This window comes from Macaca nemestrina, chromosome 5 (genome assembly GCF_043159975.1).
Source record: "Macaca nemestrina isolate mMacNem1 chromosome 5, mMacNem.hap1, whole genome shotgun sequence".
In the NCBI taxonomy this organism is placed as follows: domain Eukaryota; kingdom Metazoa; phylum Chordata; class Mammalia; order Primates; family Cercopithecidae; genus Macaca; species Macaca nemestrina.
Genome location: NC_092129.1, coordinates 14,586,114 through 14,604,928, shown reverse-complemented (window position 1 = coordinate 14,604,928; position 18,815 = coordinate 14,586,114).

Below are 18,815 nucleotides of genomic sequence, written 5' to 3'. Positions count from 1 at the left end.
CTGAGACAGGAGAATTTCTTGATCCCAGGAGGCAGAGGGTGCAGTGAGCTGAGATCGTGCCGCTGCACTCCAGCCTGGGTGACAGAGCAAGACTCCATCTCAAAAAAAAAAAAAAAAAAAAAAAAAAAATCAGATGTGTGGGCCTCCCTCAGACCTACTGATTCAGAATCTCTGAGCTTGGGAGTTGGTACATTCCATGCACAACAAACTCCCTAGTGAATCTGATATACAGTAGTGTGAGAACTACTATAAGAACTATAAGGACAAAAGGGAAAAAACATTTACTTAAATAAATTAAAACCAATTTGGTAGACTGAGTGGGTTAAGGGCCCCATTGTTCACCCCTTCCTGGATCCTTTTGTTTGCAGGGATCTTCTTCTCTTACTCCAGGCTCAGCCATGTGACTTGCTTTGGCCAATGAGATAAACTATACACAATCATATAGTAAATGCTATATGAACAAGGACTTCTAAAGGGCTTGTGCAGTCAGACCTCTGTTCCTGCACCTGCCATTTCCATGAGAATGCTACCTGGGCTAGCCTGCTGGAGGATGAAAGACACCTGGCGCAGAGTCAAGACCCTCAGTAGTCTCAGCTAACAGCCAGCCAATCTTCCTTTGTGTCAGTGAGCCCAGCAACATCAGCTGAGCTGCCTAGCTGCCCTACAGTGACTGCAGATATAAGAACAATTCCTGCAGAACTGCTAGTTATATAAGTGTTCATTGTTGTATGCCACTGAAGTTTTGTGGGGTTTTTTTTGTTTGTTGTTTTCTTTTTTTAATGAAGTTTGTGTTTATTGTATGCCCCTGAAATTTTTTTGTATTTGTTTTTGTTTTAATGCAGTTTGTGTGTGATATGGTTTGGCTGTGTCCCCACCAATATCTCACCTTGAATTGTAGTTCCCATCATCCCCATGTGTCATGGGAGGGACCTGGCAGGAGGCAACTGAGTCTTGGGGGTGGTTACCACCATGCTGCTGCTCTCATGATAGTGAGTGATTTCTCAGGATGGTTTTATAAGGGGCTTTTCCCGCTTTGCTCTGTACTTCTCCTTCCTGTCCAGATGTGAAGAAAGACATGTTTGCTTCTCCTTCCACCATGATTGTAAGTTTCCTGAGGCCTCCCCAGCCATGCTGAACTGTGAGCCAATTAAATCTCTTTCCTTTATAAATTACCCAGTCTCTGGTATGTCTTTATTAGCAGCGTGAGAATGGACTAATACAGTGTGCACAATTTTTTGTTTTTGTTTTTTAAAGCAGACCACCATAGCCATTGATAATTGATACAATGGAGGCAGGAAGTAGAGTTTGGTAACTGAAAACTTTGACTCCAGAGAAAGCCTGTACGAGCTTAACTCCTCATCCCTCTCTGTATATGTTATGTGGTTATCGGTAAATTATGCAACCTTTCTATGCTTGGATCCTTATCTGTAAAATGGAGGTGACGATAGTATTTAGCCCCATAAAACTGTCTTGAGGATTAAAAAGACTTAATGCATGTAAAGTTCTTAAATAGTGCATGACAAATGGTGCTCAAAAACTACTAGCTATTTTTGCTGCTTTCTAAAGTGTACTATCACTCTTGGGCAGGAATTCCTGTGTCTGTTAGCGAAGCAGTAAGCATTTGTTTCCCACCAACATATGGCCTGGGGGGTGCTCACAGAGACACTTGCCCACCAGAAGGTGATCTGACCATTATTTGTTCTTTTGCGCTATGATGATTTCTTCAAGGTCTATGTTTTCCTCAGCTCATGTCATGGTCTTAAGAGGATGGTCAAAGAGGTGTGTGTTTCTATAAAAATATTATGGAACATCATCTATGAGTTGTGCCCCTGTGAGTGGAATCCCTGGGACTCCAGCTTTTCTAAGCTATGACTCTGGGAAAATCACTCAACCTTTTAGAACCTTTGTTTGCTGCCCTATCAAATGAGGGCAAACCCTAGCTCAGAGGCTGGGGGAGGAGTAAACATGTTAACACTCACAAACAGCTCAGGACAGTGTGGGGCCTGCAGCAGGTGCTCAGTACACATTAGTGCCCTCTTCCTGCACCCTGGCCTCTCCCTGCTGCACCTGTAGGTGGCTCCTGCATCCACTGTGCACAAGTCCTTCTCCGTGTCAGGCCTGGTGGGGTTGCTCCCCAGCGCTGCTCCCATCTCTCTGGATGGATTAGGAGGGGTCTTCGAGATTGTCACTGGATTGTGTGTGTTCCTCAGCTCCACTGATGAGGGCCACTCCTCTCAGTCCATGAATGGGAACCGGCTCCCTTGTGTCAGCACTGCTGGGGCCTGCATCCCTGAGCTGCCATAGCTGTGATGGGGGCAAGGTCTTCCCTCCATCCCATCCTTCCCAAACTGGTCACTTCATGGTGCCAGACAGGGCTTTCAGTTTCATGTAGCATCCCCTGGGGAGCACACCCAGGTTCATGTAGTTTCTCCCTCACCATGATCGCGAATTTAGGACACTGTCCCTTGATAGCAGGGTCAAAGGTGAATGCAGAACAACACATGGGGGCACCTCAGAAACCTCCCTCCCATCTGGCAGCACTCCATGAGGGAGCTGGCACCTCGGTGCAAAACTCCCACAGCTACCTCCCCAGCTCAGGGGAGTCAGCCTCCAGGAGGCTGGAAGGGGCCTCTCACCTCTCCTCCCGCGGCAGCTACTGCTTTTACAGCTTTCTGCCCACCTTCTCCAATCCCTTCTCCCGGCTGAGCAGGGACTGGGTAGGGCCCTTTAGGCTGAGCCAGATCCTAGGCCAGCTGAGAGGTGTAAATGTGGTCTGAGAGGCTGCTGTCTGCAGTCTAAAGTGGACTTGGCTGAGGAGGACAAATAGAAAAGGAAGTATTTGAGGAAGAAGTCAAGTCAAAAAGTTGGCTTCACAGAAAGAAAGAAACGGGAATCAGCCTGAGCAGTCCATGCACTCCCTAAACCTCTGCAGCCAGGGAGGCTTATTTGCTTTTTCCTTTTTTCTTTTTTTTTTTTTTTTTTTTTTTTTTTTGAGACAGAGTCTCACTCTGTCACCCAGGCTGGAGTGCAGTGGTGTGACCTCGGCCCACTGCAACTTCCACCTCCTGGGTTCAAGCAATTCTGCCTCAGCCTCCCAAGTAGCTGGGACTACAGACACCCACCACCACATCCAGCTAATTTTTGTATTTTTAGTAGAGACAGGTGAAACCCTGTGAGGGGTTTTACCATGTTGGCCAGGCTGGTATCGAACTCCTGACCTCAGGTGATCCACCCACCTTGGCATCCCAAAGTACTGGGATTACAGGTGTGAGCTACTGTGCCCAGCTGGGAGGCCTGTTTTCTAAACCAGGCCTGTCAACAAACTTTTTCTGTAAAGGACCAGGTAACAAATATTTAGGCTTTGCAAGCCGTACAGTTGCAACTGCTCAGCTCTACCAATATAGTGCAAAAGCAACCATAGACAATATGTAAACAAATGAATGTGGTTGCATTCCAGTAAAGTTGTATTAATTAATTACAATAAAACTTTACTGAAAAACAGTCATGGACTTGTAAATATTTACAGACCTTGAAATTTAAATTTTCTATAATTATCATATCACAAAATATTCTTGCTGTTTTTACATGTTTAAAAAATCATTAAAAATTGTAAAAACTATTCTTAACTTACAGGCCTTATTTAAAAAGTGGCAGGCCAAATTTGGCCTACAGTCCATAGTTTGCTGACCCCGGTCTAAAATGTCCGTGGGCCATGGACAGGGCCAGTCCCTGGGCCTCAGGGACCATACTTGTTTCCTCTCACAAGTCCCATTGAATCCTCAAGGGGAATCTCAGGCAAGTAAAGGCAGTGTTTTTCAAACTGCAGATTTCCACCTACATATATGGGTTAGAAAACCAGTTTAGTGGATTGCAACCAGCATCTTTTCAGTGAATCAAAATAAAGTGAAAAAGATTAGAGTGCATTGTTCATAGTAAGGGTATTGCTTCATTAGATTTTATTTTCTTTCTTTTTGTGTTTTTCTAGAGGCAATGGGTCTTGCCATGTTGCCCAGGCTGATCTTGAACTCACAGGCTCAAGCGATCCTCCCAGCTCAGCCTTCCAAAGTTCTGGAATTACAGGCATGAGCCACTGCACCCAGCAGTTTCATTAAATATTAATTTCATTTATATACATGTGTGATGGTTAATATCAGGGGTCAACTTGACTGGATTAAGAGATGCCTAGATGGCTGGTGAAGCATTATTTCTGGGTGGGTCTGTGAGGGTGTTGCCAGAAGAGATTGACATTTGAGTCCACGAACAGGGAGAGAATGTTCAATGGGGGTGGGCACCATCCAATCAGCTGCCAGCATGTCTAGAACAAAGCAGGTGGAAAAAGGTGGGATAGCTTTGCTTGCTGAATTTTCTGGCTCTCTTTTTTCTGTTGAGATGCTTGCTCCTCTCCTTCTGCCCTTGGACATCCAACTCCAGGTTCTTCGGCCTTTGAATTCTGGGCCTTGCAGCAGTGGCTTCTTGGGGGGTCTCAGGCCTTTGGTGGCAGACTGAAGGCTACACTGTGGACTTGTCTGGTTTTGAGGCTTTCAGACTTGGACCAAGTCACTACCATTTTCCCTCTTCCACAGCTTGCAGATGGCCTATCGTGGGATTTCACCTTGCCATCCTGTGAGTCAGTTCTCCCTCATAAAATGCCTTTTATATATGCATATATCCTATTGATTCTGTCCCTCTGGAGAACCTTGACTAATATGTGATTGTGAATGACTGTGTGTGTTTGCTCGAACATAAAATGTGTTTCTTACTGAGGGTCATCATCCAAAAGTTTAAAACACATTACATTAGAATTGGGTCTTTTGTTGTTGTCTTTGTGGTTCTGTTTTATTCCAATCTCACTTCCCAGTTCATATTTGATGTTAGATGATATTGGAATGGACTTGCCTTCCTTAACCACAGAATAACCGATGTCAGGATGGGAAGCCCAGGACCTCCTGGCATCTTAGCTGCTTCAGATGATACACAGAGTAAAGCAATAGGCTCATGTGAATCAATGGGCCTGTGCCATGCAGACAAGTAGCATCGCTTGAGCATGGCTTAACCCGTAACTGGGAGCTGGAGGTGGCAGGGAAAGAACTAAACCTGGCAGCTGGACAGGCCCTGCCCCTCCCAGAACCCTCTGAGATCTTGCTGCTGACTGTCCTACAAGTCTTGCTTCTTTTTATTTCTCATCTTGCCCCAAGTAGCAAATCACTCATCACTCCCTACAGACTCCTGGCTCGCTCACACCTTTGGGCCTTAGTTTGCTATTTTCTCTCTCTGTATTGCCTTCTCACCTTCCACCCTTCCCAACCTTAACTCAATCAACACTTCCTTGTTCCTAAAACTCTGTCTAGGTGTTGTGGGAAGTCAGGGACCCCAAACGGAGGGACCGGCTGAAGCCACGGCAGAGGAACATAAGTTGTGAAGATTTCATGGACATTTATCAGTTCCCAAAATTAATACTTTTATAATTTCTTATGCCCGTCTTTACTGCAATCTCTGAACATAAATTGTGAATATTTCATGGACACTTATCACATACCTAATAATATCTTATAATTTCTTATGTTTGTCTTTACTTTAATCTCTTAATCCCATTATCTTCATAAGCTGAGAATGTACGTCACCTCAGGATCACTATTGTACAAATTGATTGTAAAACATGTGTGTTTGAACAATGTGAAATCAGTGCACCTTGAAAAAGAACAGAATAACAGCAATTTTCAGAGAACAAGGGAAGATAACCATAAGTTCTGACTGCCTGTGTGGGTGGGCAGAATAGAGCCACATTTTTCTTCTTGCAGAGAGCCTATAAACAGATGTGCAAGTAGGAGAGATATCACTGAATTCCTTTCCCAACAAGGAATACCCTGGGGAAGGAATGCATTCCTAGGGGGAGGTCTATAAACAATGCTCTAGGAGCTTCTGTGTTACCCGGTTGAGATAAGGACTGAAATACACCCTGGTCTCCTGCAGTACCCTCAGGCTTACTAGGATTGGGAAATTCCAGCCTGGTAAATTTTGGTCAGACTGGTTCTCTGCTCTCAAACCCTGTTTTCTGTTAAGATGTTTATTAAGACAATATGTGCACAACAGGACATAGACCCTCATCAGTAATTCTAATTTTGCCCTTGCCTTGTGATCTTTATTGCCCTTTGAAGCATGTGATATTTGTGACCTACTCCCTGTTCATACACCCCCTCCTCCTTTAAAATCCCTAATAAAAACTTGCTGGTTTTGCCGCTCAGGGGACATCAAGGACCTACCAATATGTGATGCTACCCCCAGAGGCCCAGCTGTAAAATTCCTCTCTCTGTACTCTTTCTCTTTATTTCTCAGACTGGCCGACACTTAGGGAAAATAGAAAGAACCTATGCTGACATATTGGGGGCTGGTTTTCCTCATATCTAGGTACTACCTCTATAAGGAAACCTTTATTGGTGACCTCTACCCCTCCCTAGTCTGAGTTAAGCACCTTCCTCAGGTCCATTCTGACAACCTTGGCCATCAAAACCTATCCTTGCTTTTACTACATTGCTTCCAAGTGACCTGTCTCCATATCCAGCTCTGCCATGGGGAGAATTGACTGATGTATATTTATCTCTGTATCCCTAGAACCTAGTGCTGTGCTGAACAGATAAGTGGATGAATGAATGAATGAGTGAATGTCTCAGTGGAGATGATGCAGTTAGGATTTGGCCTTCCAATCTTGAAGATGGCCTAGAGTAGCCTTGTAACTAACCAGGCTATTCTGCTGGAGGCTCTGCATCCTAGATATGAGGACCTAGTCCTCAGTTTTGTCTGATTTCTAGAGAATTTGCTGTAACTTCAGGTCATTGATCTTGTAGACATACACTCGAAATAAGTTACCATTGACAGAGGGAGAGAACAGCAAGGGAGTTGAATAGAAGCTATACTTTTCTGAATGAACATTGTTTTAGAGTTGAATTTTGAAACCAGTAAATGTTTTATATAATTTTAATTAACTAAATAAAAAAGAATTCCCCCAAAATAACAAACCTAAAAAGGAAATCTAATTGTATATCCAGTTTTTGACATGACCACACATAGAAGGCTTATTTCAAATGACTTGAAACCACAATATTTTCACTACACATATCTTGTGTAATCTATCTTGAGAATCAAAAAGACCCACAGAGATATCATTAAATTGTACTCTGCATTCAGTGGTCTTATTGTAGGTAGTACAATATAGTGATATTGTTATTTTGACACCAGAAAATAAGACAAAACAAATATATTTCTTCAATATTGTTAGGATGGAACCCGGCTTTACAGTGTAAGGAGATAAAACATAGAGATACAAATTATAAAATCAGGAAGATTAAATAAAATCCTGTAACTCTTACTTTAAATTGAAAATATCAGTATTAACTCATGATTTGGGTGGGTTTTTTGTTTGTTTGTTTGAGACAGAGTCTCGCTCTTGTTTCCCTGGCTGGAGTGCAATGGCGCAATCTCGGCTCACTGCAGCCTCTGCCTCCCAGGTTCAAGCAATTCTCCTGCCTCACGCTCTGGAGTAGCTAAGATTACAGGCATCCACCACTACACCCAGCTAATTTTTGTATTTTTAGTAGAGATGAGGTTTCACCATGTTGGCCAGGCTAGTCTTGAACTCATGATCTCTGGTGATCTGCCCACCTCAGCCTCTCTAAGTGCTGGGATTACAGTCATGAGCCACCATGCCTGACCTTATGATTTGTTTTTATTTTTCTAAAAAATTAATATTTTCTAGTTATGTCCACTGAAAACATTTAGAAGCAGCAATAACTTAATAACAAGAAACACCCCTAGTTCTTAGACTGTGGACTCTAAATGCCATTTTCCACTAAAAAGAACAAGGATGTCTTGATCTGGAACATCTTGTTATACCTAAAAGCAAGGAAGCTGTCAAAGATTACTATGATCATATAGAATGATAGGGTAGCCAACTTGAAGGGGGTCCCATTGACCAGAGATGAGACAGCTTGAACATTTAAAAAAATTACAAAAACTGGCCAAGTGCAGTGGCTCAGGCCTATAATCCCAGCCCTTTGGAAGGCCAAAGTGGCAGGATTGCATGAGGCCAGGAGTTTGAGGCTTCAATGAGCTATGATCACGACACTACACTCTAGTCTGGGTGACACAGCAAGACCTTGTCTCCAAAAATAAGTAAAATAAATAAAATGTACTGCAATTGATTGAAATATATTAAATATACAAAAGTCCCTGGGTTCAAAAATAATACTCCTCATCCCACTTCACTCTTCCCCCTCTGCCACGATAGGTAAAACCTCCTTGGTCGCCTTTGTTAGTTGCTAGGACACCAACTCATTATTCTGAAAATTGACTAATAAAGAAAAAGAATCAAAGAATTATCCTGCCTTCCTTATACAAACTGTACCTTATAACAATCAAATAGTTGCTATTCGATTTTTTAGAGAAGCATAAGTAGTAAATGCAATCAGAATGATAAAATTGCAAAATCGCCAGTTCTCAAACCCTAAAGAAATAATGATTCAAGGCAACAGCCATCAATGACTGCTAAAGCCATTAAGTTAAAAGTTGATGAGAAATTCTACAATGCAAGAATAGAGTTGATACCACCTGAACTCAAAGATCAAGGTTAAACCGACCAGGTGTTATGTGCACCCTGATGGCTACAAAAGGAAGAATACAACATCACCTATGAAGTATTATCATGGAGTATTACTCTCCCCACCAAAATCCCAAGAACCTGAATGTAATGAATTATGTAATGAGCTCCCAGTTCATAGGAAATATGAAACAGAGAGGAATACATTAAATGACACCATGAGTAATTAACTGGAAATATAAAGTACATGGGAAATTCAACAGGTCAAATTACCTATTTTCATCTAAAATTAATGGCTCTTTTTAAAAAGAGATGGGGAACAATGATAGATGGAAAGAGATTTAAGAGACATACCAACCTCAGTAACTCTTGTTGAAAGGTTCATTATACTATTCTCTCAACTTTTCTGTAGGTTTGAAAATTTTTCAAATTTTTTAAAATTAAAAACGTATCTGCCAAATGCAGTGTATAAATCTTGTTTAGATGCTGATTTGAACTAGCCAACTAAAAAATATATGTTAAAAATAAACAAATAAATAAATGTGTGTATTTGAGACAACCAGGGAAAATGAAACATGGGCTTCATTGCGAATTATTGTTAATTTTGTTGGGTGTGATTATTGTACCATCGTTATGTTTTTAAAAGTTGCTATTTATTAAAATGTATAGTTAAGGCTGGGGGTGGGGGCTTACCCCTGTAATCGCACTTTGTGAGGCCGAGGTGAGTGGATCACCTGAGGTCAGGAGTTCGAGACCAGCCTGGCCAACATGGTGAAACCCCATCTGTACTAAAAATACAAAATTAGCCAGGCATGGTGGTGAGCATCTGCAATCCCAGCTACTCGGGAGGCTGAGGCAGGAGAATCGCTTGAACCCAGGAGGCAGAGGTTGCAGTGAGCCAAGATCGCACCATTGCACTCTAGCCCGGGCAACAAGAGGGAAACTCCGTCTCCACAAAAAAAAAAAAAAAAAAAAAAAAAAAAAAGTGCATATTTATATAGAGTTAGGTAGTAATAAAGGAAAAAGATATTAATATAGTGCTAAGGTCATGAGTTACAGGAGGAGGAACCTGTTGGGTGTTGTTAGAGTTAGGATTTGGGCTCAAATCCTGGTATTGCCACTTTTTAACTGAGAGAACTTGAGTGAGTTTCTTGGTGTCTCTTAGCCTCAGTTTTCATCAAATTCCACCTGCCCTGTAAGACTGTGGAAGTTAAATGAAGTAATGTTTATGTAAGTACCTAACACATAGTTGATATGTAACTTTTTTTTTTTTTAGACAGAGTCTCGCTCTGTCACCCAGGCTGGAGTGCAGCAGTGCAATCTTGGCTCACTGCAACCTCCACCTACAGGGTTCAAGCGATTTCCTTGCCTCAACCTCCGGAGTAGCTCGGATTACAGGTGTGTGCCACCACACCGAGCTAATTTTTTGTATTTTTAGTAGAGACGGGGTTTCACCAAGTTGGCCAGGATGGTGTTGATCGTCTGACCTCGTGATCTGCCCGCCTGGGCCTCCCAAAGTGCTGGGATTACAGGCATGAGCCACCACACCTGGAATTTGTTTTTTTTTTTTTTGGTTTTTGTTTTTAATGTAAAGGGTTATCCCTTACAGACAGATTTGCATTTAAGCCAATGCCAACATCATTGGTGGCTCATGACAGATTTGCAAGCATTCAGTACAGGTTAATGACTAAGTTATTCCTTACATCACATGAGCCCAGGTCACCTGCAGTTTCCATTGGCTCTGAAAGCATTACACTATAAATCCAGGAGAGACTTAGAGGAGTAGGCAGCCTGCACTTGTCATATCAGTGAAGTGGTCACACAGTGGTCAGATTAAATGAGTTAACATATGTAAGATGTTTGGAACAGTGCCTGACTCATGGTAATACTGTGTAAGAATTATTATTATTATTAGAAATAATCTAGCAGAATATAAGCCAACTTCAGCTTCTGCAAACTCCTACTTTTTCTTTTTCTCTGAACTCCCTCTCAGATGCTGAGGTGACAATCTATAAATTGATATATTTTTTCTACGTTTAGAAAGGATGACTCAATCTCTTAATTCACAGATTCTGTTCTTGCCTTGGGCTTGAACCATTCTGAGTTTCCATTTTGACTGCATTATCGCTAATGGGTCTTTGACTCTCAGACAACTGCCTTGACCCATAATGATGAGGGAATCGATGGCCCCATGGAGTCCTCCCTCCAGGCTCATCCTGTTACTCCAAGGGAAGTCTGGTCCTCATTGCAGCCAGTGGTAATCAGAGAAAGAGACACGATTGGTCTTTTACTAATACACTGAGAAGTTCTCAGAGGAAAGCATAGGTTATCACCCTAAGAAATCTGCCAGTTTGTAGCCTTTTTGCAGGGGAGGAAATTTCTAGGTTTCGAATTCTTTCCCTGACCCTGAGCTACTCAGTATAAATCTCCATGTAACATATACTCAGTGTGTTGCTCTACGAATGGTCATTTTGGGCTTTGAACTTGGAGCTACTTCAGACGATGAATGTGGACTCAGAAACATAACCTGCACAAGGACTTCGTGACATTGGTGAAAGGCATCACCCTAAGACAAATGAGTCAGCAACAAGACCTATGATTCTGGGGCTACATCAGTCTGGGAGGAAAACATTTCATTATCTTCACCTCAACCTGAAATTGCATGGACCTCAGCTCCCTGGAACCTACTACTGCCTGCTACTCCTGGATTCTCCAGGCCGCATCTCACATTTTCTCACAATCCCAGCCCTCCTGGCAGGGTGGTGATCAGCATTTGCCTCTTCTTTCTCTAGGTTCTCCCCACTGTGTCTCCTGCCTCAAGGTGCCTCTGATGCTCGCCCAGAGCAGCGTGGTTCCAACATCTCTATAAAGCTTCACTGTCCTCCTGGGACCTGCTTCTGATGCTTTCTGGCCATCTGATGTCACATTGCTTTAAATTAGCAAGAATCCAAGTTAAATGAGGGCCAGTGTTGCTGACTGCTTACTGCTTGGAGAAAAGCATCCAGTTAAGATGGCAGGATGGCTAGATCAAGGAGCCACTGAACCAGATTTGCCAGTGTTGATTGGTGAGGCCCCATCAGGGCGTGGGCTTCAGAGTGGCTATGAAGAGAGGTCAGCAGAGCCTGGTGAAGGACTTTGAAAATAGCATGAAGACATCTTATTCTCACCCAAATGGAGAGTAGCAACCCTCTGCTGAGAGCAGCTCAGCAGAAGCTATCTAGCCTTGCTGGGGGTAAGTGACCTGGCTTAGTGCGGTTGTCTTCCCAGCACCCTTTTTCTAGGAATAAATGAATATTTTACTATCTGGCAACCTCTCACTCCATGAGCATGTTGTATGTGCATCCATTTTAGAGCCTCTGCTTTGAAATTACACTATTTGAATTCAAAACCTGTTAGCATTGGAAGGTATCTCAGTCACGTGGCACCAAAATATGTTATCAGTGGCGAATCCATACGGGTCTGCAGCGACCTCAATTCTTGCCTCCTTAGAAGAAAGAATTCAACTGAGAGGCCAAAGCAGATTTTACAACAGGAGTAGAAGTTTATTATAAGCTTCAGAGCAGGAATGAAAGGAAGGAAAGTACACCTGGAAGAGGGCCAAGTGGGCGACTTGGGAGGTCAAGTGCATGATTTGATCTTCTGACTTGGGGCTTTCTACATTGTCATACTTCCCAGGTTACTTCTCCCAACTCCTGAGATCTTATTGGGAAGCTGCTGATCACCAGTTTCAGGTGTCTTCTATCTATTAGGAGCCTGCCTTTCCCTGGTGCCAGCTGTGACTAATTACTACATTAGAGAGACTGTTAACAACAGCCTGACCATGACCTGATGGTTGCCCGTCACTCCTGGTGTGTGTGGGAGCCCTCTCCTGCCCTGCTTACACCTGACTAGCTACCTACTGTAACAAACCCGGCTTGACACTTAATAGAAATGTCTTTGGACTTATCATTTACCCTCTCTCAGTCTGTTTCCTCATCTGTTGGTTGGTTGAAGTATCACAAGAATACTTGCCCTATAGTGTTGTTTGTAACATCAAATGCACCTACACACTTAGCATAGAGCCTGGCACATGGTAAGCATCCAATCAGTGTTTTGCGTCATCATTATAAATCACCACTGCCATTCTCAGTGCTTTTATTATCCCAGAATTTTGTACCTGATATTAATAAAGCTTGCCATACTCACAACATGCCACAGATTACTACTCTAGAAGTGAGCTCCCAATCACAGCTCTGGAATCACACATGCAAATAGGGCAATCAGTCTTGTTCTCTGCATAGGGTCTCATAGATGTGTCCAAGAGCCAACATTAACTACAACAGTTTCCCATGTTTATTCCAGTATTACTTGGAAGGGATTCCAGTCCATGGCCCACCACAGTCTACTTCTCATCCTCCCCAGTTCCCTCTCTGCCTCAGCTTCCCTGAGGCTCTTTCCATGCAACCCGTCACCCCAGCGCTCTGCCATACCTGGCCTGCTTATTTTTCCTCCTTTTTTCTTCCCTCCTGCCCCTGCCTCTTTTTAACCTCTGCAGCCTCTCCCATCTAGCCTGTCTCTTTCCACCCTTTCTCCCTCATTAAAATGCAGAGCAGGGCTGGTTGGCCAAGAGGCAAGTCTTTTTAGGCAGCAGTCTGGGGGTTTCCGCAATGAATTAAAGTAATAGAAATAATGTCACTAAAAACGTATATAGCGCCTTAACATATATTATCACAGTTAGTTTTTAAATTTAATGCTGAGGGGATAACATAACATTCTCTTTGGAGGGCAGGGAAGGTAGAAAAGAATACAAAATCGGAAATACCAGCAGGTTACTAAATCTTGGCTCCAAGAAACATACAGCAAGCATTTCCCGGGTGTTCTTCCTCCCCTCAGGCCTTTGCCAAAGCTCCTTGCCCCTCCCTCTTAGATCAAAACCTGACTCCCAGCTTTCCTTCCTAACCTTTGGGTACTACTGCGGCATTCTTATGTTGGGGGGGCGGGGTGGGACTGCGGGTCCTGCGAAGGGCCTCATTTGAACCCAAGCAGAGTCACCACACGTGGCCTTCCGAAGGCTTGTCATCCCTACAGTCTTCGGGGGACCTCCTCTGGGGATCTCCACGCCACTCCTACAGCCTGATTGTCCTATTTGCATGTGTGATTCAAGAGCTGTGATTGGGAGCTCACTTCTAAAGTAGCAGTCTGTGGCATGTAGTGACTAATAGTCATTTATTTCCACAGGTGTTACTATAGAAATAACACCTACAGAATTAATTATAAAGTTTCCTTTACAGAGAATTCATATATATACTCTAGTTTTTAGAGTAGTTTTAGGTTCACAGAAAAATTGATTAGAAAGTACGGATTCTCCACATTCCCCTCTCCACCCCATACACAACCTCCTGCACGATGAGCATCCCCAGCAGAGGGGTCCATTTGTTATAACTGATGAATCTACATTGACACATCATTATCACCTGAAGTCCAGAGTTTACATTAGGGTTCATTCTTGGTGCTGTACATTCTGTGTTTGGACATATGTATAGTGTATGGGTTTGGACAAACGGTTCACCCCTGTAGTATCATACAGAATAGTTTCATCCCTGAAAATCCTCTGTGCAGTCTATTCATCCCTCCCTAACCCTGATTTCTTTACTGTCTCCATAGTTTTGCCTTTTCCAGAATGTTAAATAGTTGGAATCATACAGCATGTTGCCTTTTCAGATTGACTTACGTCACTTAGTAATATGCATTTGAAGTTCCTCCATGTCTTTTCACGGCTTGATAGTGCATTTCCTTTTAACACTGAACAATATTTCATGGTCTAGATATACCATAGTTTTTCTATTCACCAAGTGCAGGAAGTCTTGGTTGCTTTCAAGTGTTAGCAATTATGAATGAAGCTGCTGTAAACATCCGTGTGCAAGTTTTTGTGTGGCCAGAAGTTCTCAACCTCTCTGAGTAAACACCAGCAGCATGATTGCTGAATCATGTGGTCAAAGTAAGTTTAGTTTCATACATGTTTTTAATGCACGTTGTCTAGTTTTATCTTGAAAGATCTAGTGTCACTTGGATGACTCTCCTATTTTGCAGTTTAGCAACTGAGACTCCAAGGGGTGAAGGGATTTACCCAAGGTCACCAGACTGAGATGTAAATCTGCTGACTTGGAATAAGAGAGTTCCTCCTTTGCCACCTCTGGATTTCAGCCCCTGGTGTCTCACCCCTTGCCAGGCAGCCCTGTAAGCTGGCTCCCTCCCCACCGCTCTTCTCTCAGGTTGCGGTTGACCAGGATGCCTAGAAGGGGGGTTCAGCAAACCCCACTGCCCTCTCAGGGACTTTACTCAAAGCATCTCCTGCCCATTGCTCACTGCTCCCTCCCCCTGCACCCAGACTTTGCAGGGACAAGAGATCGTCTTTCTTCTTCAAGTCTCAGGGGTCTGCCTGGGGCTTCACACACAGATCCAAATTGGCTCGGACCACAGTTATCACCTAGATAGAAAACGCTTGTCCATCTTCACAGTGCCCTACAGCTGGCACTGTTCTGTGGATGCCCATGGTGATCCACAGATAACCTGTTTCATGCCAGGAAGAAGACTGAGTAGGGAGAGAGTTGCAGTTTATCACCATCCTGTCGCAAATCTGTGCAACAGAAGGGAGGCTACAGTCTCGTTTCCTTTCTGAAGGACAAGCGAAGCGACCTACGACACTAGGCAATCAGTTGTCTTGTGGGTGTCTTCCTTTCTTTAAACTTTCTTTCAAGCTCTGTTCCTTTAGCAATTACTTGTTTAAAATAGTTTCTTCAGAATTGCCTGTTTATACTCCCCTAAATGTAGTACTTTGTGTTTCCTGCACAGTATGTCCTCTCCTGGGGACACAGAGAGCCCATGCTAATAAGGGCTATGCACATTTTGTTGTTCTTTAAATTTTTTTGTGAGAGGGCAAAGCACTCAGAATCTGGGCATTTTCTTTTTGGTAAGAGAGATGAGCAATTGCAAGTGGTGTGATTAGGACTGTCTCTTCATAATTATGATTGAGATCAATTTATCTAGCCTGAGTAGCTCTAGGAAAACAGGAGGGTGGAGCTGCAGGAGGACAGAGCCATTCATCTCATTGCCACATCTTGATCTCTTCTTATTCCACGCAATAAGGAGACAGATGCAAAAGGAGGCAACAAAATGGCTTTTAAATGTTAACTAAGCATCAGGTGCACCCTGATTCCATGGGGATAGAAGCTTCTGCATTTGGGACCCTCCCACCCACAGACCTTGCCCTGTTCCACTCAGCTGTTGACTCTTCCATTTGGCTGTTCCTGAGTTGTATCCTTTATAATAAACCATAGTCATAAGTATTTTTTAAAAAAACAAAATTAACCTAGTATCAGAATATATGTTGATCACTAAAGGGAGGAGGGTAAATGTTTGCAGCGTTCTTTTTGAGAAGCCATTCCAGTGATTCAGAACTCTTAAAAATCTGATGAGTAAAACAGAAAGGGTGGACAAGGACAATGACTGTCCAGTCGTTGACAGCCCTATCAGTCATCATGTCAACGCATCCTTCCAGCATGTGAACGTGGTGCTGGGCCTGCACCTCGCAACAGTGAGCATCGTGTTTCTGACAACGTGGATTCCTCAGGGCCGGTGATATGGGTGTTTGACTTCTGTGTTTCTGTGCTAGGGAGAGCAGGAGAATTACTGGTCAATAACTTCAACGAAGGAACCAGGCACTCTAAACTGTGGACTCCAGGGGCAAAGAAAGGGCTGAGTGGTGGGAGAGATGGGGAGTGTGTCTGGTAAAGCTTCATGGTGGAAGGGACTTTTCTGTAGGGCTTTTCGCAGAAAGAGAAAGCATAGCGGAGAGGAGGGCTTCCTGGTGTGTGCTGGGCTGAGGGGGTGTGAGATGGGATGCAGGGCGAGAGGAGGACTGCAGAGCTTGCTGGGCTGAAGAGTGATCCTGGGTGATGATGATCTTGGAGAAACAAGGTGTGTGACATGGAGTCAGACGGCAAGGGGACAGCGAGAACACTGTCATTCATACTAGGTGAGCGACGATTTCCATTTCCGGCCCTAACCTGTACAGCTTGAAAAATGCTTTGCAAGTGGTGAAGGGAGATGGTGGTACTAATGCTGTTGCCCTCGGCCAAGGTTTTTTTGTTTTGTTTTCATGGTAGAGATGGGGGTCTTACTTTTTTGCCCAGGTTGGTCTCAAACTCCTGGCCTCAAGCAATCCTCCCACCTTTGCCTCCTGAGCACTGAGATTATGGGCATAAGCCACCATGTCCAGCCCTATTAGCCAAGGTTGTTGTTTCTTTTTTTCTGGAAGAAGCATAAAGGGGTTTCTGCTTTTCTTTAGTTCCTTTCTCTCGTTTAGTAAGAAAAACATGTTATAATCAACTGTGGCCAGAAATGAAACTCACTAAACTGAGAATGTTTACTCTCCATCTCCAGGAAGTTTAAAAATGTTTTCAAAACCTTTAAAAATATAAGAATAATTATATTAGAGAGGCTTTCAGGATGCTCATATTAAGGTATGTACATTTCAACACATATTTATACACCTGTATCATGTATGAGGTGCACAGCTAGGTGCTGGGAATAAGGTGCACAGCAGGGATGAGAGCAGGAGTCAGGGCACACGGCACCCCCGGTGGGACAGCAGGAGTCAGGGCACGCGGCACCCCCGGTGGGACAGCAGGAGTCAGGGCACGCGGCACCCCCGGTGGGACAGCAGGAGTCAGGGCACACGGCACCCCCGGTGGGACAGCAGGAGTCAGGGCACGCGGCACCCCCGGTGGGACAGCAGGAGTCAGGGCACACGGCACCCCAGAGGCACAGTAGGAGTCAGGGCACACGGCACCCCAGAGGCACAGCAGGAGTCAGGGCACGCGGCAGCCCCGGTGGGACAGCAGGAGTCAGGGCACGCGGCAGCCCCGGTGGGACAGCAGGAGTCAGGGCACGCGGCTACCCGCAGTGGGACAGCAGGAGTCAGGGCACGCGGCTACCCGCAGTGGGACAGCAGGAGTCAGGGCACACGGCACCCCCGGTGGGACAGCAGGAGTCAGGGCACGCGGCACCCCCGGTGGGACAGCAGGAGTCAGGGCACGCGGCAGCCCCGGTGGGACAGCAGGAGTCAGGGCACACGGCACCCCAGAGGGACAGCAGGAGTCAGGGCACGCGGCACCCCCGGTGGGACAGCAGGAGTCAGGGCACGCGGCTACCCGCAGTGGGAGGGGACCACGCTACAGGGTGTGCACACACAGACACAGGCACCCCTGCCGGTAGTGGAGCTCCGCTGAGCCACTCCCTCTTCCAGCTCTTCCCTGAAGCCTATAAACACTCCAGGTAGACATCATAGACTCTTCACCTCTTAGCATCTGCAAAATGGAGGTAAGAATAATAATACCTACCTCACAATGTGGTGAAAATTAAATACAGTCATGCTCCATACAATGACTTCATGGTCGACAACAGACACATATAATGTCGGTTGTTGACCATATATAATGGTGATTCTATAAGATTATAATGGAGCTGAAAAATTCCTATGGCTAGCAAAGTCATACCTTTTCTAGGTTTAGATACACACATACTTGTGTGTAACACATTGTCTACAGCATTCATACAGTCACATGCTGTAGAGATCTGTAGCCTAGGAGTCATAGGCTGTACCATTACAGCCTGGGTGTATGTAGGCTACACCATCTAGGTTTGTGTAAGTTCACTCCAACTGCACAAGGACAAAATTGCCTACCGACTCACTTCTCAGAACCTAACCCCATCATTAAGCAACGCATGACTGTAATTTAATACAGCCAAAGTAGTTAGAACAGTGCCTGGCACATAGTAAGCACCAGTTAAGTGTGAGCGCTTATTATCAATTCAGTCTTAGGAGGGGGTGGGAGGCAAATGCATCTACTTAGGCCACCAATCTTGAATCAGAAACTAGCATAGACATTAGCATAGAAAATTAGCATATAAAAACACATTTAAATTTTTTTAGCAAACAGGTTACCAAATTATAATTACATTCTATCCCCATTTTGGGGGAAAATGTGTCTTAATACATAAAGATTAATGGATATTATGGGCTGGATTGTGTTTCTTCCCATGTCCTCAAAAAATGTGTTGAGGTGCCAACCTTCATGTTCGGAGGTAGAGTCTTTAAGGAGGTAATTAGGGTTGAGTGAGGCATTTTGGGTGGTTCCCAATTCAATCCAATGGATACCTTTATAAGAAGGGGAAATTTAAACAC